The sequence below is a fragment of the Parasteatoda tepidariorum genome, chromosome 8 (genome assembly GCF_043381705.1).
Source record: "Parasteatoda tepidariorum isolate YZ-2023 chromosome 8, CAS_Ptep_4.0, whole genome shotgun sequence".
Taxonomy (NCBI): Eukaryota; Metazoa; Arthropoda; class Arachnida; order Araneae; family Theridiidae; genus Parasteatoda; species Parasteatoda tepidariorum.
In genome coordinates, this window is record NC_092211.1 from 74562291 (window position 1) to 74588346 (window position 26056).

General features: G+C 27.4%; 1 long non-coding RNA gene across 1 annotated transcript; it reads right to left on the minus strand.

The window, feature by feature from the left end:
- Window positions 1–24563, minus strand: LOC139426224 (uncharacterized). The gene is made up of 3 exons (XR_011637449.1): window positions 22712–24563; window positions 4557–4761; window positions 1–2135 (listed from the first exon to the last, which is right to left on the minus strand). It is a non-coding gene; the product is annotated as an uncharacterized lncRNA (long non-coding RNA).
- Between the last annotated feature and the right edge of the window lie 1493 nt (window positions 24564–26056).

Consider the following 26056-nt stretch of genomic DNA (forward strand, 5'->3'; position numbering starts at 1 on the left):
TTTTTTTTCCATTTATAATGCTTTTTTAATCTGGAATTGTAGTGATTAATTTTATTCAGTTATTTTTAATCTACAGTAAATAAACTTTTTTTGTATAATCTTGTACAAAAAAATATTTAAATTTGTTATATTTCATTGTTGTAATTTCAAAAATAAAATAAAAAGAATTCAATAATAACAGGAGAAATTCGTGTTTTGTAGTATAGTAAATAAGTATAATGCCTTTAATTCATTTCTTTACGCTTGCAAGCAATTAAGTTTGAATTTCTTGCAATGAAAAAAATATTAATTTTTGAAACTTTAAGTTTCATGAGAAAATAAAAATTTCCATGATGTCAGCCAAAATTCGATTGCATGGCAATTAATAACTTAACTTGCAAACTTTTACTTAGCTAACAACTCTCAATTTTTATTTAGTAACTTGATTGATTTAGGGAGATTTTAACTGGTCATGCAGCTTTATAAATTTTTTCGAACATTTAAAATTCTAGTAAAATTACCGTACCGTATAGTAATGACATTTTTAATTAAAAAAATTACAAAAAATTTTAAAAACCATATTTCTGGAAAGGAAACCAAAATGTTTGGTATTTGAGCCATTTATGTGGTACTTTTCCCGTTCTTAATGTAACGGTTTACCGGGAATTCTGGTTTTCAAAATTATACTTTTATCATCCCACAACTGGTAAGAATACCAAACTGGAAAGTCAAATGAACCGTATGAATGGATTTTTATGCCAGGCAAAATGATAAAATTGACAAATTTGACCACATTACTAAATTTTAACACGAATTATAAAATTTTATTTTGCTACTAATTTTATCAAAAGCATCTCTAAAGCATTTCGGTAAAGATTGACAAGTTTTAGGTGTTCCCATAGAGCCAGAAACACGGTAAATTTTTCCATGTTCTACTAGTTTTTTTTTTCTCAGTGCAGAAGTTTCAATTTTCTACTTATTTCTTCAGACCATATATTTTATTCAAAAATAAAAATGAATACACTTTGAAATATCAAAGAATCTAAGATTGCTTAAGAAAAAATATTTCTTTTAATCCTAAATTCCCATTCCTTTATGAATCTATTTAACTAAAACTAATAAAAAATCACAAACAGCTAAGCAAGGATCACGTACATAAAATACAGACAAATTTTATTTTCTGAACTTTCATCATTTCATAATGCTACTTGAATAATGAAAATTAACAAAAATCATGATAAGACTTAGGAGGAATCATAAACATAAAATAACGACAACAAAGATATGTTCCAAATGCATAAAGATTTATCCTAAAATTTCATCCTTCCATAATTCTATTTAACCAAAAAAAAAAACTATGCAAATACCATATCGACAGAATATAAACAATGATATGTTCTAAGTTACCAAACAGAGAAGGATTTATTTATTAAATTATTATAATTGATGAAATCCAATAGAAAAGGACTCTAATCGAGATATGAAAGAAAAAATAGAAAAGGATTTATTTTATTGCTTCATATTTCTAAACTACTTTATCCCTCCTTTGCGTGGAAACGTAAGCGTCGAAATAATTAAGTTGAAACATTAGGTTTTAATTATACATTAAGTTTTAATTGCACATAAATTTAATATACACCTGTTAAGATACATTCTTTGTTAGAAAAATTATCCTCTTAAAGTAACCGCCTAGTTTGCCACAATATCTTTTGAAAATAGCCTTACTTAAAATTTTAATTTTATTTTTGGTAAGCAAGGCTCCTACCATTATTATTATATTATAACCATAGTTGAACAACGAAAGTCATGAATTTTGGGTTTGCGACTACTAATGTTCAACTCCGTAGCCTTGTAGTTTTGAGCTCAATCCAGAAGACAAGTGAACAAGTGGGTCAAGTATGGGGAGAAATTTGTTTTCGTGGACGACTTTTTGATCGAACTAACCAGCACTTGCGTTACATGAAGAAGAAAACCTCCCACGGTAAGCTTGATGGCAAGGAGACTCACGTCTACTACTGAGGGCATTTCACGTAGATCGGTGCGAGCTGGTTTAGTATCACTCAGCCATCGCTGGGATTCGAGACTGGTTCACCTCATTGGAAGGCGAGCGCTGTATCCCGTGAGTCAAACTATCACAGCTCTCCTACAATATTTTCCTGAAAATAAGGGCGAATTGGAGCATAAAAACTATAGATTTTTTTAGTAACCCGCCAACAGTTCTACAACAAATACTATTAAATACCAAAATAATTTTTTCCTAGATCAATAATATTAATGCCTCTGCTTGGAATTGAAAACTTTAAAAAATGTCAAATATACAATGAAATGGAACTAAATATATTCGTCAGTATTGATTTATTAAATAAAAATTCTAAAAATTCTTACTTAAAGCATGGTAATAATAATAAATTTTCACTTAGTCCCTAGGCTTTAATTCGAAACGTTATGCAAAATCTGTGTGCAAAGTTTTAAAGAATTCAATACTAAAGTTTCGTATGGGAAAAAAAAACGCCTAGAGCTTCCGCAAAATCAACCTATTTCTTAACACTAGGTTTACGGACGTTTCTTATATAACTATCTCTACGAACACGCGTCAATTTGACGCATGAACGAATACATATAACAGCACTTACAGAGATGCCAACTTGCTCCGGACAGCAAATATATATTTTAAAGTGGTAGTTTATCAATTGATATTCTTGGTTTAATAAATTCAATTTAGTAGATTTTTATCCACCACTATTTCTAAATAATTCGTCGGCTTATATAATTCACCACTTTATATTTGCAAATTTTACTTAGTAGTTATTTACCGTTTTTTGTTTAATTAATTTGGCGGGTCCTGAGCTGTTACCATCTCAGTACTTAGAAAGCAATGTAATTATATACTATAAGAAAGAAAAATTAAAATATGAGATATACATTTATGAAATATTCTAGTATTTTTTTTTTTTTAATACTTGAACTAAGCAACTGAAACCTTCAAAATCTGACACTCTGACATCAATTGACATTCTGCGTTAGTTCTCTCTATTATTGCTTATCGGCAACAGTTGTTTATCGCTTGTTTCACTTGAGATAACGATATCGGATAACGGATCGAAGTATTGTCGGTACATTCCTATTTATTACTGATCTGATGTTTGCATGCTTACTCAAAATTTTGTCTAAATTACGATTGCGTCAAATTGACGCATATCCGTAGAGATAGGTGTACCACAAAGAGAATTTCAATATTTCAACGCTTTTGAAGAAATTAGACTTCAATATATATTTACCTCGATCAATGGATAAAAATCATTACAATAGATAAAATAAAAATGCAAACGGGTTTTGTAATTTTCTTCATAAAATTCGAAATGCGTCAAAATGACGCGTCCCGTAAACCTAGTGTTAAAATTCATTTACAGTATGTAATTGCTATTCTGTTTCATTTGCCAGCAAGCGAAAAAAACAACTACAACTTTAATTTTAAGGATCCAAAAATTGAAAAAAGAATTCGTTTTAAAGCTAATGAAAAGTTCAAACACAGCCAATAAAAAAGAAGAAAAAATAAAACTTTTCGTTAAAATTGCCGATATTCACCCAGTCGAATACCCAAAAAAATAAGAACTGAAAAACATTTGGTATTATTCTTGAAATTAAGAAAATATTCCCGAAACAATTTATTGTGGGCTAGGACAGATAATGGAGGGCCAGAACTCCATGAGAGCAACCATGTGGTCAGTACTGTGCACCAGCCACCTCTACTTTTCTGATTAGCTGGTACCCACCTGTCTTGACTGAGAGCACTTCTAACAACCAACGTGGATAAACCCTTAGTCCACCTCAATGATAGCTCAGTGTCTTAACCATTGAGCCATATACTAATACTCAACAGAATATAATCAACTAATGATCACAAAAAAATCTATGATAATATAAAAATCTTATTGCTTCCTTATTTGTAAAACGTAAATAAAATTTTAATAGCTCTACTTAAGAAATGTAAATTAAAAGAATAATAAAAATAAATAAATTATAAATTATAAAAATAAATAATTATAAATTAACAGAAAATAAGTCATTATAAATTAATAAATAATGAAAATAAATCAGTAAATAATAAAAATGAATTAATAAATAATGAAAATAAATTAATAAATTGCTGTATACGTTTCATATAGCTGCTTATAATCATTATTTCAAAATTCAACTTATGTTTTTTATTACGTAATATATATTACTGTTTAAAATTTTAAATCGTAATAATTTTAAATAATTTTTCAAAGTGAATGAAATTTAAGCATTTTGTACAATAAAAAAATTTGTTCAATAACACTCATATCTCCCAAATACAAATAAAAATGATTTATTACTTACTTCAGTTTTAATAGAAAGACTAAAATAAATAGTGATTTCAAACAAAAATAATATAGCAGAATTTATTAAAGCTATCAAACCTTTCTTAAAATTACATCCAGTTAATTATTAACATAATCATAAGTATAATATTCATCATCAATATACTAGGCAAAAAAAAAANAAAAAAAAAAAAAAAAAAAAAAAAAAAAAAAAAAAAAAATAACCATCTTTACCTGAATGCACCCGAATCATTGAAAAGATTTATTTAGTTTTTTTCGTCTTCATTCTTCATTTCAGTTTCGGTGTGTAACGAAAGTGTTGAATTTGGCCCTCCTCAACGTTTGATCATTGCTCGAAAGCCTGACGTCTGCACGCCTTCTGAGCAACAATCAAAAGGCGAGAAGACTTAAATAACTGATTTCATCCATAGCACATCTCCTGAAATTGAAAACATCGTTTTTATTCTATCAAAACAACTTTAAAAACGCTAATAATAGTAAATTTTATAAAGAAAAAATTATTTGTTCTTTTTTCCGTTTTCGTCGTTTTAGTAAAAAAAAAGCGCATTATTTAGTTTTTTGAATTAAATCATAAAATGATATAAATGTAAGTTTGGAACTCTTGGCAAAAAGTCAAAAAATCTATACCGTAATTTAAACAATTATACGGAAAAAATCTTATTACTTTTTTTTAATCTTAAATTCAGGTAAAATAATAATTTAAACTTAAGAAATCTTGACAAAGTGTCAACAAAAAGCTACACCATACATTAAAGGATTTTCTAAAAAAATCGCATAATCACTTAAGCTTATTACTTTATTTCTATTAATCTCAAATTGTAATAAATAATAAAGCATGTTTAGAAATCTAGAAGTGTCACAAAATGTCTAATTATAACCATAAGCAATTAACGGTGTCTAACCATAACTATGTACAATAAACGATTTGAGCAAAATTATTAATCAATTGAGCATATAATTTAGCTGCTTACATGAAATTATAGCAATTTTTAACGTAATTCATTAAATTAAGTAAAATATATTAAATTTCATAACTATTTTCAGAAAAAAATATCATGTATTTCAGATTTTTTTAAAAAAATTGTTTTATAACTAAAATTTAGCCAACTTCATATTTAACTATGCAACAAAAACAAAACAGCAAAAGTAAAATTCGTGGAATTTTTTAAGAATGCAATAGTTTGTATACATGTATAAAATAGACTTTATAGGTGCCAAGCTTTCTTTTGATATATATTTTTAAACTGCTCAATATCAAAATAATTGTTTTTGTTTCAAAACTTCTCAAAAAATTTGAATCAAAATGTAAACTCATATATTAACTACAAACTAATGTAATCAAAATGAACTTAAAATGTTTAAAAAAATCTCTCTGTATCATTTTCGACTAATTATCTTACAATCAATCTGAAATCTTTTTTTAAAAAAAAGTGGTTAACATAAGGGTGAATAACGCATCTAAAAACATGTAGATATAAAAGTTTCTTAGGCTGATAAGTAAGCAGATAAAATTAAACTTTTAATGTTATATTCAAATTAAATATTCATTCAAGCAAAATTTATTCCTTTGAACTAATATCTTTTATATCGCAAAATAAAATATTAAAAAAAAAACAAAAACTAAACACCAATTTATAATAAATTGAATGAAACTAAGAAAATATATTTTCACCCATGCAGAGATTGAAGTTCTACGTTTTAAAATTATGCAAAAATAAAGTTTAAAAAATAAATATTTAAAATAAAATAAAATATTTAAAAATTAAAGTCACCGTAATTCCACACATATAACTCTGAAACATTCACAAATATATTATTTCCCTTACGACATTTGATAACAAATCTCTAAAAAACTGATAATTATTGCCAAATTATAATTTTGTATCATAAATAATAAAAATATAAATAATAAATGGAAATTGTCTCTTCGAAATTACGTAGTATTATATTGTACAAAAACACCCTAATGTTTTCCGATTTTTTCATTTTTCTCAACCTTTTTTCTTTCTTCGAAAATAGGCCTTACAGGTTGACTAACTTTTTATACATATTGCTCAGAGAAGTTACTCTAGTCCTACTTTCATACTTTAATTGGAGTTTTAAATTAAATACTTTGCAGATTTTTGAAAAGAATATTTTCGGGGAAACATACAATAAAATAAATAAATTACAGAAAAAAATATTACGTTAGTCACCTATTAAAAATATATGAACTACGGCAAGAATCGTAGAATAAACAAAGACACATGTTTCCCTGTCTAAAATATAATAACATTAAAAAAATATTCCAAAAAGAAAAATACACTCAGAAAAAAGGTATTCTTAGAAATGCCAGGATAAGAGTAAATCTACCGCATTTCTGGCTCTATGGGAACACCAAAAAACTCGGTTATTTTTACCGAAGATCTTTAGTCCTGATTTTGGTAAAATAAACAATAAAATATGGTTTTATATTATGTGAAAAAAAAATTGGTAAATGTCACAAAATTGAGCAATTTATCATGATACCTTAGAGCATGGCATAAAGACCATTTATTTGGTTAAATTTACTTTTCAGTTTTATATTTTTTACTAAATCTGCGATAATATTCTCGAATTTCCGCTAAGCAGTTTCCATATGAACAGAAAATAATGGAATGATCAAAATACCCTATATTTTGGTTTTATTAACCAAGTTATTATTTTTTTTCTTCTTTTTTTTGATTTATGATTTTTTTTTAAATCAAAAATTTTATTACCATGCAGTACAATGATTTTACCAGATTTGTTTTCTCCGTGTAACGAAGGTCGGACCTCAACGTCCTAACTTAAACATTTTGTTAAAAATATTTCATCAATATTTTTTATTTGAATACGACTGTCAATTAAATATAAATAAGAACTATATCGTTTTAACTTGTAAAAATTATTGTCGAAAACATATTACAATTGATTAAAAATATGTTTAAAAAAATACCTACATAAAAGTCCCCACTAGTAAACTTTACCACAAACACCCACGTGTTTTCTCGAGTTCAACATTTTGGGAAGTTTCAGGAATAAAAAAAGGGGAATACCTTTAGGGGTGAACGACACTGCTATACCCCATAAAAGAGTCGATAAATGAGAATACCTAAAAGCCAACATCCTCTAACTACTAACTTCAGATTTATAAGTATGAATGAAAACACAGGAAGGAAACAGCTGCAAATAGCTCCGAAAAATAAGAATAAAACCCCAAGATTTAATAAAAAAAAATCTTAACACATCTCAGGCTTCCCGCTTGTTCCATCCCGTGGAATATTCCTCTCCCTCTCCCCCACCGAATCCCATATGCAACGCAATCCACTGTGACGTCATTGTCAGCAACAAGTGTGACGTTTTAATGACGTCATTGGGTTTTAAAAATAGAGTAATTTCGAGAAATATGTTTTAAAAATAATTTGCAACGGAAATAGGTAAATGGGGTAAGATAGAATAGAAATGGAATGGTTAAACGACGTTCATATTGAGAAATATTTCTGGGAGAAATAGGGAGAAAAACACGTCATTATTTTTTAGTTTGATCTAATTAAGAAATATTGTATTCTAATTTTAAAGTATAAGAAAATTTTATCATTATATTTTCCAGAAGCATTATAAATTTACTTTGAAATGTTGATTTAATTTTAAATCTGGTATTGTATTGAAGAAATTTTAAATTAATTTAATTATTGAAAAATTTATTTAAAATGAGAATACATGTTTTTAAATAAAATATAGAATAATTTAATTAAAAACATATGTTCAAAATAGAATTTACTATAGAATAATTTTTAGTTTTAAATTTTTTTTTTCATTTAATAATGTCTGAATAATAGGTTATTTTACAGCAATAATGTAATTTTTGAATAACAAGTAAAAGTTACAGTACAGTAAACAGTAAAATTTTGAAGCTTGAATTAAACCTTATTCTACAGTAGTAGCGTAAATTTTTGTATAACAGCTTATTTGACCGCAGTAGTGTAATATTTGATTGCAGGTTATTTTACAACAATGGTTTTACATATAGATACAGCTTATTTTACAGTAGTGTAACTTTTGTATAACAGGTAATTTTACAGCAATGATTTCATATTAGGATAACAACTTATTTTACATAATTTAAGTAATTTTTTGATAACAGGTTAGTTTATAGCAATATTTATTTAAATTTTTTTTTTTTTAGTTGCACAAAATTTAAAGCTTACTTCATCATACTTCTGATGTATCAAATAACAACAATATTTATTGTTCTCTTTTTTGTCATTGTCAATTTAAGTTATTGTCATATATATACACGAAATGGCTTATCTTGACATAGTATTAAGGTTACAGATATAGTGAACGAATTATGGTTCGAAATGCTTCCAAATTTCTAACAATCTATATTAAAGTATAAGACAAATTTGAGTTTAAGTTTTAACAATACATTTTGTATAACTTATAAATATAGCTATAGAATAGCTTTTATCCATTAGGTCTTGACAAGAGGTCTAATTCATTTTATCGACAATCACTTTATCGACAGGCCATTTCATCGACACCACTAGGTCATTTCGTCGACAGAATCATTTCGTCGACAAGTCATTTCGTCGACGTGGGTCATTTCGTCGACAGGGTCATTTCATCGACAGGGTCATATCGTTGCCCAGGTTATTACGTCGACAGGTTCATTTTATCGACAATGTTATTTTATCGACAATGTTATTTTGTCGATATGAACATTTCGTTGATAGTGTCATTGGTAATTTTGAAATTATTTCAGAGACTTACTTTAAATATTTTTATTATTAATTAACAAAATACTATTACTTAACTTTTATACTAAAGCAAAATTTTTATTGCTGTGTATTGTTCCAATTGCAATAAAAGAAGCTTTTTTTAAAATAAAAAAAAATCATATCGGCTTTTCCTTTAGTCATATATTCAGTTAAATGGACGAAACTTTTATGAGTTACAGTTATATTTTTCAAAAAGATACTTGTTGTAACTATTTGTTGAAAATAATTCGTGATATAGGAAGTGAATGGAGGATGAAAAAAAACAAATAAAAACGAGACAGTGAATTTATGGATCTAAATTGGAAAAAGTAGACTAGGGAACAATGATATAGTTTTGGAACTGAAAATTATGTTTCAATTTCTCTTTTTAAATAAATTGATAGGTAGTTGTCAAGCGTTTAATCGAGAACGGTTGATGGATTAAAATCTACTTTTTTACATCTAAATTGTAATAACACTTGCTTTCAGGATAGGTAAGGATTGTCTTCAGTACATTACTAAACATGATATCCGGACCGTTGTCATTTGTTGATATAGTGTGACGTTAGCAATCAAATTATTCTAAATATCAAATTAAATTAATAAAATATGATATCCTTATAATTAAAAGTATTAAAAATATATTGCAAAGCCAAATTTTTTGTTGTAAAAATTTTCAACATTTTCAAATACATTTTAACAAAACCATAGACCTCATTGAAATTCCCACAGCGATTAAAATAATCATGGACCTTAAGTAATTATGTCTGCATAAGTAAACTGATTCACATGGTATCTTGCAAGTAAATTCTTAAAAAAAAGTAGCCTCGAAACATTGTTTACATAAGGTTAGAGTAGACAAATAGAATATTTCGGATATTTTATCAATCGAAAATTATCTGTTTTGGTAAAAAGAAAGAATGTGTTACATTTTTGTAAGTAGTTGCAAGCCAAAACACAAAATTTTTAAATTTCAAAAAATCAAAAAAATCAACAAAAAAAACTAGGTTTTTTTATGGTGGAAAAGTAATTTCTTAATGTTTACTTTAATTGCAATTTTAAACTTTTTATTCAGCATTTTTAACATTAGGACAGGATGAATGAATATGCTAATTCGAACTAAATGATGGAACTAAGTTTTAATTTCGTTACCACTATTAGATTGCGTAACGAAAGGAGAAATACAAAATTTCTTATAAAATTTATAAAAAAATTTAAAATACACAACAGTTAATACAAACTTAAAACATTAAATTTCGCTTAATCCTAACAATTCATTTTCCTTACCTGCTAAATAGGACTATAAGCATGCTGAAGCAACATATCCTAAAATACTATGGTTCTTAAGGTAAACCAAACGTTAGTGTCACCAACATCAATATATGCAAGATTTTAACTTATGAAATCAGTCAGTAATGTTAGCTATGCCAAATAATCATAAGTTCAATCTGATAAATTCTTTTGATTTACCGGTTAAGTATGACTATAAACAAGCTCTTGTAACTTATCTCAAGGTACTCCCCATATTGGAGTCACCTAAACTACTATGCAAGATTTTAACTTAACAATTTAGCCATTAATGTTTGCACAATGAGATAAACATAAATTCGAACTTATAAGTTCATTTACCCATGCTCATGCAAGATCTTAACTTAAGAAAGTATAGCCATGAACGTTTGCTCAATGGACGAAACATAAGTGCAATCTGATAAGTTCAGTTCCTTATACCATCATGCAAAATCTTAATTTAGGAAATTAGCCATCAGCAGTTGATCAATAAAACGAACTTAAGTTTAATATGATAAGTTCAATCGCCTTACCTGATAAATAGGACTATAATCAAAAAGTTACTTATCCTAAAGTACTGTAGCATTTAAGGTTCACCAAATATTGGCGACACCTATGCAATCAAGCTTGATCTTAACTTAAGAAATTAGCCATCAATGTTTGCTCAGAGAGATAAACATCTCAGCCAAGGCGTCATCGTGCGTACTTTTTCAACTCCACAAACGAGACTTTGCACAACTTTATGTGTCTTTGCCAAAAAACTTCTATAAACATTCATCAACAGAAGAAGAGAGAGAGAAAAAAAATGTATTCTTTTTTCGATATTTATTTAGTATTTTTCAACTTATCTGCGTCAAGTATAGAAACCACCTCCGCGACAACTCAGAACAGCAAATTCTAAATTTAAACGCGTTATGGGAGATTACACGCGACGCCGCTTTCTTTTCTTTTAATATCACGCTGTCATTGTACGTAACGATGCGACATCAAAACAAAATGTCATATTCATTAAATAAAAGATGCAATAATTGATAAGGGTTATATAATGGGTTTAAAATGGATAAGTAATAAACAGGTAGGAGAAATTATAGAAGATGTAAAAAATTCTGCCTCAAATTTCTATATAAAGAGTACCGGATTTCTTAGATGCATCATCAGCAAAGTCCCTTTTTGCCGTAAAATACTATACCACAATTTTTATACTAATATTTATTTACTTAGAGTGATTCAGTGATTTTACGGTAATTATTACAGTAAAAATTACGGTTTATCAGATTTTTTTTTCCGTGACATGTTTCGGTAAAAATGGATTTTACGGTAAAGAAGTACCAGCTCCCTGAGTGCCGGTACTTTTCACCGTAATTTGATTCGGAATTTTTTACAATGCATTGCTCACTAACTGGTTAGGATTTTTTAGCAGCCGTAAAATCCATTTTTACTTTAAAATATTATATCGCAGTTTTTACAGTAATATTTATTTAATTAGAGAGATTCGATGATTTTACGGTAATTATGACTGTAAAAGTTACGGTGCCTCAGTTTTTTTTTTCTTTTCCGTAACGTATTCCTTTGAAAATGGATGAAATGGGCGGCACCCTGATCGGCCCACTTTGTATCGTAATTTGATTCGGAACTTTTTACAGTATATTGCTTACTGTTGTATCGTAAATCAGACTAATCTTAATTCGTAAATTTAATCTTTAGAATTAAATCTAAAACAAACTTAAAACAATTGCTTTGTGGATTTTATTTAAGGTTATCTTAACTAAACCGATACAACATTACAAGTTAGCCGTTATTAGAATCTGAAGTCTGGAAGCTAAAACAAGAACATTTAAGAATTTAAATATTCAATCTAAATAAGAAATGCGTATTAACATAAAGTTATTTCTTAAATAAAAACTTCTAGATTAACATAAAATTAACATATCGCTTACTAACAGGTTAGGATTTTTTAAATTCCTCTGTTGTATTAACAACTGCAGTCAGTATTTTAGCTCAAAAAGGAGTAAAAAATATAAAATGAAATATTACATTGTATGCTACATTTGAAATGGTCTAACGTAAAAAAATTATACCCTAAGAAATTCTTAGGGTATAATTTATTAACTTAGAACCACAAGATTGTGCAAGAGATCTGCATTAGAAATTTGGTGTAATCAGACAGATCTTCATCCCTTTTTGAAGCTAGGAAATTCTACTAAAAGGAATCTTCATCTGGTTGGAAACTTATGAATTAAATTCATCCTTAGTTTAATTTACACATTTTAAAATCTACAACATACAAAAAAAAAGTAGAGGCTTTCCCTACATGTTTTAAGTGTGCCGGCTACACCCGACAATATCCTCGACTGCCCTGGTCTTTCTAGAGCTACTAGCTTGATATGCTCAGAGTTGCAAGTGTCATGGACTTGATTTAGCTCTGTTAACAATTGAGGGCTAGCAACAGCAGCAAAAAAAAACAACAAACATTTTAAACGTGAGATTAACATTACACTTCATTTATTTGAAATAAATAGAATTTAACTGTGTAAACTGTGTAAAGATTTTATAAAAATATGCGTGACGTTTAACTAATTCCATAATTTGTTTCATTTACTTTTAAGAAAAACTCTTTTTGTAAAACTCAAACTCTTAGCGCCATATACTTAATATTTAAATAATTTGTTTTTACCTGTTTGAAAAAAAATATGCAATATTAAAAAAGTCGTATTGAATAATATTCCATGAAAAAAATACTCAATTGTGATGAATAATGTAGGATATTTGAAACATAGGTTACTAAATTTTTTTTTTCTAAACCTATAACACTTTAAAAGAAATGATTAAATTTGATGAAAAATTGCAAAATTTGTTTAGCCGAAGAAAGCAATGATAGAATATTGTAATTTATTTTTATTTATTATTATTTTTCGAGAAACATATTTGCAACATAATTCGGTAATTTCCCACGTTAAAAGCATTCTAAAAATTTTGTTTTGATAATAAAATTTGTTTCAAAAATGTCTAAAATATTTTTTTAATCTGAAAAACATAAGTAAAAGAGAAATAATAATAATTTTCACCAATACTGACGCCTTAAAAATTTATTTTTATAAACGTCTTCGTAAAAAAATTAAAATTTTTCCAATTAACAAGAAAAAGTGTCTAACTTTCCTTGAATCAGTTACCACTATTATAAACAACAATTTTCATAAAAGTTGATGAATTTTGAATCATTTTCAATGACCAAGGTCCATTTTATTAAAAATATCTCTCTTTCAGCATTATTTATGTCGGCTATAACTCTAACTTGTATAAAATCTACATATATATTTTACATACCTGTTCTGACAAACACCCATGCGAAACCTATAAATTTCGTATAAAAATAAATGGATAGGTCTGCATAAATCATATAATAACCTTCATAAAAGTTTATTTAATAATTTAAATTATGCTTTATGAAATACGTCCAATGATTAAAGAAAAAGATTTACACAGGCAGGAAAAGAAAATTCTGGAAAAAGTATCGTACAGTATCGTAATGATATTTCTGGTTAAAAAATCATTATTCTGGTATTAAAAATAAATAAAACACAGTATTTAAGTCATTTATTTGGTGATTAAATTTATTTATTCGGTGATTTCCTGATTAAAAACTTTATTCAATCAGTTTACCGGAAATTCTGCTTTCAAAATTACAGTTTTTATTACCACACCGTTAGCAAAAAATACTAGACTGAAAAGTAAGTTTAACCGGATAAATCAAATTTATGTCATGCTTTAAGTTATCATGGTAAAATTACCAAATTTTACCACATTCACTAAATTTTATCACATTTAATAAATGAATGTTTCATTTTCAGTTTTACCGAAATATATCACAAAACGCCTCGGTAAGAACGAAGCTTTTTCGTGTTTCCATTGAGCTCAGAACACAATAAATTTTACCACATTCTGGTAGTTTTGCCATATTTTTTTTATCTTCACTATACGAAAATATGTAGCTTGATAATTCTAGCAAAATTCAGCATAATAACCGTCGAGAAAGTTTATATTTCGCCATCTCAAATGATTTGTAATATTTTGAGTTAACTTCGTAATTTTTTTTTCTTTATTACACTGATGAAAAACCCATAAATACTAAACATATAACATATATAAGGATTACACGATAAAACTCGATATTGAACTAGTTGAATAATATCTAGCTCAAACTTTATGAACATCCATTTTTAATGAACGAATTCATAAAAAACGGTCGCAAGAAAATATACCAAAATACTACCACCCAACCATAATGTGAAATCCAATAGGGACAAACACAAAAAGTAACAGATTTATTGCCCTGAGTTACAATGGAATAGATGCTTTATAATAAGTTCAATTTCAAAAGATTTTTTCTAAAAAAACGAAGTCTGTGTACCCAACCGCAATAAGTCGAGGGATACATACACAGTGTAGTTTTTTTTTACGCCCAGACACTTCCTGTAAGTTAGTCTGGAGTATAGTTCTCCAACCTATTGTTCGGGTTCACTAGTTAAAATGTGATTTACGCCACGGCGAACATCCCCCCTACAATGTCGCACCTTAGATCTGTTGCTTTTTTTAGATTTTATATGAAATCATATTTGGTATGTTATAGATACGCGTGTAAGGATGCTATAACGATAGGCGATAACAATTACGAGGAAACATTAAAAAAGTGGTGTATAGTTACATTTCTATTTCTGTTGTATATCTTTTTCTTTTTTAGTTCAAAAGTCTAAAGTTATTGCGTATTTTAATGCAAAAATTGAAATAAAAAGTTCTTGTTTCTTTTATCAGAACTTTCTAAAAAAATAAAATTAAATATTGAATATCAAAAAATCATTTTATTATTCTTTTCAGTAGATAAAATTATGTTTTCAATGTCGATAAAAACACATACGGAAAATATAAAACAGGAAAGTAGATTCATTTACGGAAAAAAAAAATTCTGGTAAAGTTACTGCACTGTATAATTATAAAACTTTCAACCATAATTCTGGTTAATAAGGCAAAATTATAAGGTACTTAAACCATTTATTTGGTAATTTTTTCACTCATATGGTAACGGTTTAACGGGAATTCTGGTTTTCAAATTATAGCTCTTATAACCACAAATTTAGTCAAAAATGCAACGTAAATTTAGCTCAATAAATGGCTTTTATGCCAGGCTCTAAGGTATCATGATGAGATTACCAAATATTATTGTTTTTATCCATAAAGTCGTAAAAGGGTTAACAATAATCTGGTAGCTTTAACCATACAATTCTTCTCAGTACTTTAATAAAATCAATTTCTTTTAAATATATCTTCTTTATAGATTCCGAAGAGTTAAGAATTATTGCTGAAACAAAACAAAAATATTTCTTGGTTCGGATAGATTTAAAATGTTTTAAAAGATTTCAGAAAACATTTTATTTAATTATTAAAACTGAAAGTGATATTTATTTGTATTACCAATTTTCTATCGATTTCTATTCATTTGTATTTTCTATTTATTTGTATTATTAATTTAGAATACTAAACAAAAACAGTGTTTAAAACATAAATAAATTACGATAATTCAGTACCATAAGAAATGTCAAGATTGAGAATCCAAAAACATTTCCAAAACATAAATAGAATTTTTAAAAAAAACCTAAGCCCTAAAATGATCAGTTTTTGAGTTGCCAACATGATACATTTCCTAAAATATTATACAGAAACAGCATTGAAAGCATGTACACGTTACGTTATTCCAGTGTTGAAAGCATACATAAGTAATGTTAAGTTATGTATCTAACCTCATTTCTGAAACATAAATGTAACGTTTACAGTAATTTTTAGCTGAGTTTATAGTTGAGACGTAAATCTAATAACAAAATTAATCCATGATTACCCTTTATTTTACCACCTTGCTATATTTCCAAGATTACATCACAGAAACATCAATGAAAGCTTATCAGATATGTTACGTTTTTGTAAGTTTCAAAACATCTCTGAAATATGAATAGAGTGATTGTATGACACATTTCCTTATTTACTAAATTTTCCGTATATCTTAATAAATAAACACTATAAATAAATTCAGCATTGGTCACACATCTCTGAAAGGGTTTTAATCGGAAGACAGATTCGAAACACGTGGCTTTTGTTTACAAATAAAACACCGAGAATAACTCTTTCTATTTCTCAGTAATCAAGCCGTTAACTAAATTCGTGTTTTACAATATGTTCATTTATAATTAAACTGTTACATTATGCTGATTTGTTTATTACGAATTATTAATTTAAGGTTTACGAATTATCGATTTTAAGGTAGTATTTCAACTATTAGTCTAACATGTATATTTTGCCTATAAAAATAGGAATTGAATTAGATACATATGAATTGAAACTAACTGAAGTTTATAAGGGAATCATAGACTTTTTTTTATTTAAACTTAAAGGAGATTTCTTAGTAAGTTTCATAAATTATGTAGTTGCTGATTGAAAAATATATGGCAATTTAATGGAATTTATAACGCTATTTTAAAATTGTGTAAAAATGCAACCATGAAATCATTTAAAACTTTTTTTTCTTTTTCACACATACATAGTAGAAATATACATCGTCGATAGAATAAACTTTTTGCCTAAGTGTGGAATTATTTGAGGGTAAAAATCACTTCTGATACTTTTTTTTTTTTTTTTGCAAAATTTTGCGTTTTGAGATCAAAATACACAAGTTTGAAACTTGAAGAAATGCCTTTTCTAGTCCTTCATTCATTATAAATACAGTAAGAAAATTTCGGATCAAATTATGGTAAAAATTGGCATCCTTAATAACTGTAAAATCCATTTTACCGTGAAATTTTATGTCGTAAATTTTACGGCAATTATATTTTTAATTATAGTGACTCAGTGATTTTTCAGTAAATACTGTAAAAATTACGGTTTATAAGATTGTTTGTTCCAAAAGATTTTACGGTAGAAAGTACTGGCACCCTGAGAGCAGCACGCGTGAAATCCATTTTCATTATAAAAATTTTCATCGTAAATTTTACAGTAATATTTATATGATTACAGTGATCTGAAAATTTTACAGTAAATATTACTGTTAAATTATGGTATTTCCGTTTTTTTTGTCCCGCATAATTTTCCGGAAAAAAGTACTGACACTCTGAATACCACTAACTTTACCATCATTTGATCCGGAATCATTGAATGAAAATTTTGTCAAACCATTGGGAAAATTAGTAAAATATTAAGACATGAACATGTAATCAAGAGAAAATAATATTTAAAAAATAAATAACAATAAAAATCTAACAATACTGGTCTCTATAGATAGGTAAAACATGCAGTTTATGTGAACGAAAGGAAATGAGCTGAATGTAAAATTTTATTCTAAGATGGTTTGGAGGCATGTCACGTGCATGTCTATCTTTTTTTCTTTTCTTTTTTTTTCTTTTGTGAAACTGTCTACGATGAAAAAGTCTAAACATTCCTTTAAAAACAAACAAACTTAGTTTTGGAACTAAGAACCCATAATATACGGGATTTGAACCGTTTATTGGGTAATTTTTCCGATGATATGGTAAAGGTTTACCGGAAATTCTAGTTTTCAAAATTATAGTTCTCATTATGAGTTCTTATTATAGTTCTTACTAGAGATATCATGATAAAATTTTCAAATTCGACCACATTTACCAAATCTTATCACATATTAAAAAACTATAATTTATTGCTAAATTTCCCAAAATCTTAACTAAAGCGCTTTGTTAAAATAAAACTTTGCATTAATCTAATTTAACTTCGAACTTTTATTTTAAATTTCATTTAAATTCTTAACATTTTCCTATTTTTTTTTAAATTTGTATTTAAATTAGAACTTAAGTATAAAAGGAATTCGAAATTGATTTTATTAATTTGTTAATTTATTTTATTTTGTTTTATTCATTTATTTTAGTTATTTTATTTATATTATCCTTTTAAAAAAACTGTTAACTTTGAATAATTATTTTCGATATTCGAATATTCTATTACAAAATACATATCTCAAGCTGATAATCTGGATTGACAGTATTAGTTTACTACGACATCTTCTGTCAGCATAAGTGGAACCAAACAAAGTTTTTCCTTCATAATGTAAAAATAATTTCGTAAAAGTGAATTTATATAATCAAAAGATTGAAATCAAATCTTTTAAGAAAAATGCGCCTTCACAGTTACGCTTAAGAATTACACAGAAATTGTTTGTATATCGTGTAAATTTTTAATTTGAGTTTTAATATATTAGGAAAAGCAAATGCACATTTTTTCCAACAACATTGTGACAAAAAAACTTTTTAATATTTTTCTGAAAAAAATTTGTGAAACATATTTTTTGCAAACTAGAAATTGAAATAAGTCAGGCTTATATTATCCTATCCAAATGATGCATCACTAGGCATGCATTACAATCATTAGATTATAAAATCCTATTTCCTTTAAAAAAAAAAATTTTTAAAAAGGTACCTTTAAAGTTGCGCTTTAAAAATTACACTGAAATAGCTTGTAAACCATGCAACAATTTGACCATGGTCTTTAATTTATTAAAAAAAATTAAGGTCTACTTTTAACATTGTGATACAAACGCGTTTAAATATTTTCCGGAAAAAAATGTGTGCAACATATTCTTTACAAACTAGAAACTAAAACGAGTCATTCTTACTTATCCTATTTGAATAGCGTACCACAGAGCATGCATTAGAATATTTAAATTATTAGAAACTTTTTTTAAAAGAAGAACTTCTAACATTGTGATACAAACGCGAATATTTAAATTATTATAAACTTTTTTTAAAAGAAGAACTTCTAACATTGTGATACAAACGCGTTTGAATGTTTTCCGGAAAAAAATATATACAACAAACTCTTTACAAACTATAAACTAAAAAAAAATCAGGCTTGTATGACAACATTCGAATATCAGCACAATGCATGGCATGCAAGCGTGAAAAAAAAACAGAAAGAAAAAACTGATTCATTCTTCCTATTCTACTATTATTCTTACCATTCATGGTAAATAAATCAACAGTGTCACAAAACCTAATAATAATAATCTTTGACACAACAAAACAAGCTTTTAATAATCGATGAAAAGTAGAAGAAGAGATACGCCTTTTCGAAAATATATTTGAGATAAAAAGAATTATTTTAATAAGAAATGAATAAAATTCTCATTCCCGATGACGTTGCGCATCGTGACGTAATTTGATTGAACCATTAAAAATGAGCGATCGTGAAAGTTAATCACGGCGCATCTTTACTACACATAGAAAAAGGCGGGGCGTGAGAAATGAGGATGACGTCACGAGAATGCGAAACATCTTCCCACGACCTCATCCTCCAGATGCGCATCCGGCTTTCCTGACGTCACGATTCCTCTACATCTTCCTCATCTTGGAGTCTCTAAGAGAATTAGAGATGAAATAAATGTTTCAAAATGTAACATTTTCGGGAGAATAACAACTCCCTTCGGCAAGTTCAGGTTAAAGTTACGATCTTTCCGAAAATATTCATTAATTGATGAATCTATTCTATGAACAATTTTTTTCATTGGAGACGTTTATACGATCCAAATTTTTAAATTGTTTTCATTAAAGACCTACCTTTGAAGTGACATTGATTCAATGTAATATTTTTTTTTTATTTCAAAAACCCACCTGTGTTGACATTTCATCAATTCAGGCATTTACGGGACGGGTTTGTTGGCCACTTTTTCTGGGGCACCATATTAGGTGAGCCAACGTTGTTCCCATAGTAAGAAAAGATAGTATAGAGATTGAAGGAACATCCTTGCCTTGTCCGGGATTCGAACCCAGAACTTTTCTGCTGCAAGGCCAGTTCGTTGATCCCTACCCAGTCCGATCAGCCATTCCAGATAATAATTAAAAGATGAATATTCCGAAATTCTCAAATAATGTACAAATTATGAAAAACGCGATGACTATTTTTAATTGTGAGCTGTTAAAATATTACATAACTTTTGTTGAGGGGGATTTTGGGCCCCTTTTTCTCTTGGTATCAAAAGTAGGCAAATTGCATAACTTAAAAAGCACGAAGGAGTTCCCAAATATAATAATTTCTGTATTTTACTAGAATTTTTCAATGATAAAGGGAATTTAATAACTTACTGAAGCATTTCTTACTACTTCTTCCTATTATAATAGCAGATGTTATTAAAAGATCTTATTAGCATTATTAATATATTTAGGTCCCGCAGTGGACTGATCGTTAAGACACGGCTCCCAGCAGATCACCGAAGTCAAGCATCACTGGCTGCTGTCAGTGTGCGGGTGGGTGACCACTTGGATCAGTCTGCGTAGAGACCGAGGGTGTGCGGTATTGGTCCTCGTTAAACTGTGCTACCGTAAAGTGCTCGACTTCGCGCGCAGGTCGTCGGGCTACCGAAGCGGGGGTGCCATCCCCTCCGCAGAGGATCAAAATTGTGATGGCATGTCTTCGGATCATCCTCCGGGATGTTTCCCAGACCGTCGCCAATAGCCCATTGTGCAGCTCTAGTGCGATGTAAATTAACAACAACAACCTTCACGTGTGGCAACTTTTGAAAATGGGCGCCTATTTTCGGAGCACTTGAAAAATGTCAACTGTTTGCTTCCTATTGGTATATTTTTGAAGCGAATGAAGTTTTTAATCAAGTAGTATCTTATACCTTCAGTTTCTTTGGATAATGTATTTAACATTGTATTATGAACATAGTTTTCCATATTTAGTATTATACAATTACGTACTTAAAGAGTTTTGAACATGATTTTATTTCTATTAAATTTATGCATCATAATTCTGAAGAACAGATTAAATTTATATCAAAGGTGGTTACTAAATTAAAGCTACGGAATATTTTGATGATCATCGTGTCGCGTAACTCTCCATTTATTCTGAAATAAGCCAGTGACTGGCGAGTAGTATTACAATTAAAATGTTACGATATTTAATACATACGATTTTTTTAGTGAAAACAAGTGTACTATCATAAAAGTGACATGAAAAAATTTAAATTTACATTTGTGAATTTGATAAACAAAATAGGGTAGTTGCAGTTTATATTAAATGTAAACACCGATATGAGAAATAGATTCTGTTACATACCTGTTCGTATAAAAAAAAGCAAACCAATGGCAATTTTATAAAAATAAATTCCTTCAGTTTGCTTTTATTTTACGAAGGTATTAGAATTTAAAATTCTCATTGCGGTATAAAAAAGATATTCAATTTTAAAAAATAAAATAACATTTTAAAAGGAAATATCTTTCCTTATAATATATATATTTAAAGAGCCTAAAATATTCATTGTAAATCTAATCTTTCTTAAATTTGTCGAGTTGTTACAACTTTTTATCAAAAATATTTTTTTATAAGATTTAAAAAAATCAATTAAAATATTAAGACTTAAACCAAATAAATTTTATTTTGATCTATATTCTATCTTTTTGAACAAAAAGGAATTTAGTTTTTCATTATTTAAAAAAAAGCAAAAAATAAAATTTTCATAATGTTATAAACATTGCATATGAACATATTACTTTCCAATTAATCATCTAAAATCATTATTGAATATTATTTTAGTTTGGTAAGTAGGAGTAAATAAATAACAGCTAAACATACATTTAAGTACTTAATTATAAAACACATCCTCAAAAAATGCAAAATGCACCAAAAAATAATAGCGGGTATACATAAGAATACAGTTTGGAAGAGGTTCAACTATCAAATAATGAAAAAGTCTATTTGCTATTAAAAATTATAAAATATTAACTTGAATGGGCTTAAATGGTTTTAGTTACGCTTAATTTGTATGAAATAAAAACTAAAAAATACTCAAATTATTAAGTTTGAATTAGTTATGTCAAGAAGCAAAATCACTGATATTTTCAACTAGCAAACGATAAAAACAAAATTTCTGAAATTCAGAATTTCAAACGATAAAAGAAAAATTTCTATTAGCACTTTTAAAATTCTTTATATAAGGCTTAATAATTGATGCATAACCTTTAATGCTTCGTTAATTGCATTTTGAAATGTATATTTCAGTATTCGCACACTAGTATTTGTGTATATATATTTTTAAATTTAAACCAATCTTTCTATAGGAGTCTACAACATCTCTCGCAAATGTATTAAGTAATATAATGAACATATAGAAAATTTAAATATCACTTTACTACTTATAAAACGATATTTTGCAGGAATAAAATATATTTCATTAGTCGAAATAAAATATCCAGAGTTATTTTAACAACTGCACAATGTAATTGAAATTAAGTATTGATACTTAAGTACTTTTACCTTTTAATATCATCTCTTGATTCTTTGAATGATTTAGATATTTATTTCTTTTCTTCTGAGTGTGAAAACGATTTTCACATTCAATTTCTGAATGTGAAAACGATTTAATGCATCAGCATAAAGATTCAAACAGAGAATGACATTTCATGAAAGAAACGAAGCTATATCGCGGTGAATAATTTCAGTCAAAACAATCTTTAACAGAAAATAAAAATTTCTAAAATTCCAGGTGTCCAAACTGAAATACACAGAAAAAGTGAAAAAGACTAGACTGTATAAACATAAGTTCTAGACATCCGAACACAAAGCGTGTATAGAAATAAGATATATCTATTCTTAATAACCATAGTGGTCTATGTGTGTTAAGATAAAATAACCAGACTGCTACTTAATTAAATGTAAGGAATGTATTACGCACTGTGTTGGCTAAAGATGCTAGACTTGTCTAAAATGACTATCTCTTATGACTATCTCTTATTGTCATGATCTCTTTAGCAATCCTCTCGTAGTCTTCGACTTCGTTTCAGTCAACGAACTCGTGGACCCCGTCAGACAGTGAGGATAAGCAACAACAACAACAACATGACTATCTCACATCGGTAAATATGCGAAAGGGTTTAAGAAAGTGATTTCGAAAAATTTTACAATGTATTAAAAAGAAAATAACATTATCTGAATGAATAATAAAATGTGTCGAGTTAGTTATGGGGTGCATAAAAAATTATGAGCTGATTATGTAAATGGAATCATTATTTTATTCCATATCCTATTGTATTTAGTAATTCTAGGTGTAAAAAATTTGGTAAATATATATAAAGACAGTTCAAATATTATGTAAGAATTTAACTGGGGGAGGGGGTTTGTGATTTGCATATTTTTTCGGACAGGGGGGGGGGTAGATGTACGAATACTTAACGTAAGACATTAAAATTCCCCTATTTTCAAATTTTTCTTAAAAATCAAAATAAAATCGCATGTCAATGTTACTATTACAAATAAAAGGAAAGAATTATTTTGAATCGTAAACATATTATAATTACATTCAATCTTTTTTTCCGAATTAAATAAGTGTTCGTAATTAATTTTTTAATTTTCAATTATTCAATTCTCTCAAAATGGCTGAAAGCCCAATTTTAATACATTCGCATCAAGTTATAATATGATTTTTATCTATAATATAACATATGGTTGTAGATTTTATCAAATGCATTTAAAGGTATTGCAATAATAATCAAGAACTAATACACTTATTATAGCATGAACCAAATTTCATTTCATAAATATTGAATAAGTAGTTCGATCAAAATAAGGAAATGAAAAATCAATTTCCGCGAAGATGAAATCAGTTTAATTTGAATTATTATCTATGACATATGTATGAGCATCGAAATTATTTTCAATTATAGATATAAATAACTTATTGATTTGACAGGCAATTTATATAGAGTAAGGGCGTCAACTATATATCATCTGCCATCCTTAAAAATGAGCCTGTCGCTTTGATCTTTATTCAGTTTTTGTATATGATTACTATCTTCGCCAACATAAGTTTCATAGAGAGAAAAACAGTGATAATTATAAGATAATACTTACAGTGATAAGGATGATTAAAAACCAGTGCTTTACGATTAGTAAATTGATTAGAAAATTAGATTATATGAAAATATTATATGTTAATTAAAGATATTACAACGCGGTAGGAGTGTTCTTCAGCTTTATCGTGTCAGTATGAATTCTGTAACAGAAAATATTATTCTTAATCTAGAATATCTTTATCTTGAAATCTTCCTAATCAAAATATTATATATTATTAAAAATATCATAAGACGGTAAAAGCGTTCTTTAACTTTTTTGTGTCGGTATGAATTCTGCAGCCGAAAATCTTATTCTTCCTCTTAATTTTATTTACAAAGCAATAAAGAAAAGAAAAGAAATAAGTCAAATGTTAAAAATAATAAAAATTGCAGTAATAAGCACAATAAATAAAACTTTGGAATGAATTAATAATTTTAGAAGGGTTAATTAGTGTTTCAAAAAAGAATATTAATATATTTAGATTTAGCGATAAGTGTAAAGCGATATATTTATTTAAAAAAAGTTGGATGTGATATTTGAAGCTAATAGTTAATACATAATTTAATTTAGTTATTTTTTCATGATACACAGGTTTTTTCACACTATATGGTTTTGTTTTTTTATTTATTAATAATTATTAAAATTTAAAATAAATAAAAAATAATTTAAACTTTTTTTTAAAAAAATCTGAAGCTTATTCTATTGTAATACATAAATAATTATTGAGAAATGAAGCATTTCACTACCATATTAAAAGCGTTTAATTTTTAATTACCTTTCATCTTTTAAAGATTATTAGTGAGAAATTTTGGAACTTCAAAATTATCTAAATATGTTTTGAGATTTATAACTAAAAGCGCATAAAGCCAGAAAAGACTTTTTTTAAAAATAATATTACTATTTTATTATAAATCAACTAAAATTATATAATCAACTATTGAAATTAAATTTTGTTGAAGAAATTTGTACCATAATCCTTTAAAATTGCTGTGAAATGAAAATTAAATATTTTTTTTATTAATATTATCATATTCGCTTGGTTAAATATTACGAAACAAAAACTTTTTTTCGTAATTCTTAACTAAACTACAATTGGCAATAATCAAGATTAATAACTCATGCAAGGTAGAAACTCATTAAATTTTCTTCAAGTCTAGAATAACTTCATTTCTCTTTTCTATAATAATTAAGAGAACAAAAAATAAGCAGTCTTTTAAAACTTAACCAAAGTTATTTTCAGGTCATTAAAAATTATATCGAAATTTTTATATAAATCCTGTCAGAAAAACAGTTTATTATAATACTAGAGTAAAATTGACAATTAGTAAGTTTCAATGGGTCCTTGATTAAAATAAACAAGTTGGAATTTTTGCTTCATAATAAGTCTAAAAATTAAAAAAAATATTTACAAATTTACATTATTTTACATATTAGAAATGGAATACATGATCTAAATTGCACTTAGTACAGTCTTACAATTAGTATACCCATAATCCGTACTACTCTATATGAGCGTAATCTTCGCGATATTTGTAAGTTTCTGATTAACTTTAACCTTGAATGGGGAAGTGCTTTCTTTACTTAATTTGCAAGCATCTAACGCTCACCAAACGCGTAATTGGATGCGTATACAAGTGAGAAACAGCTTTATCGATTCGCGAGAAATGATAAGATATTAACTCTTATCCTTATCTTAAAAAATCTGTAAAGAGCTCAATGACGAAGATCACCCTGATTATAAAAGGTTAGAAGTTAAGATGAAAAACATGT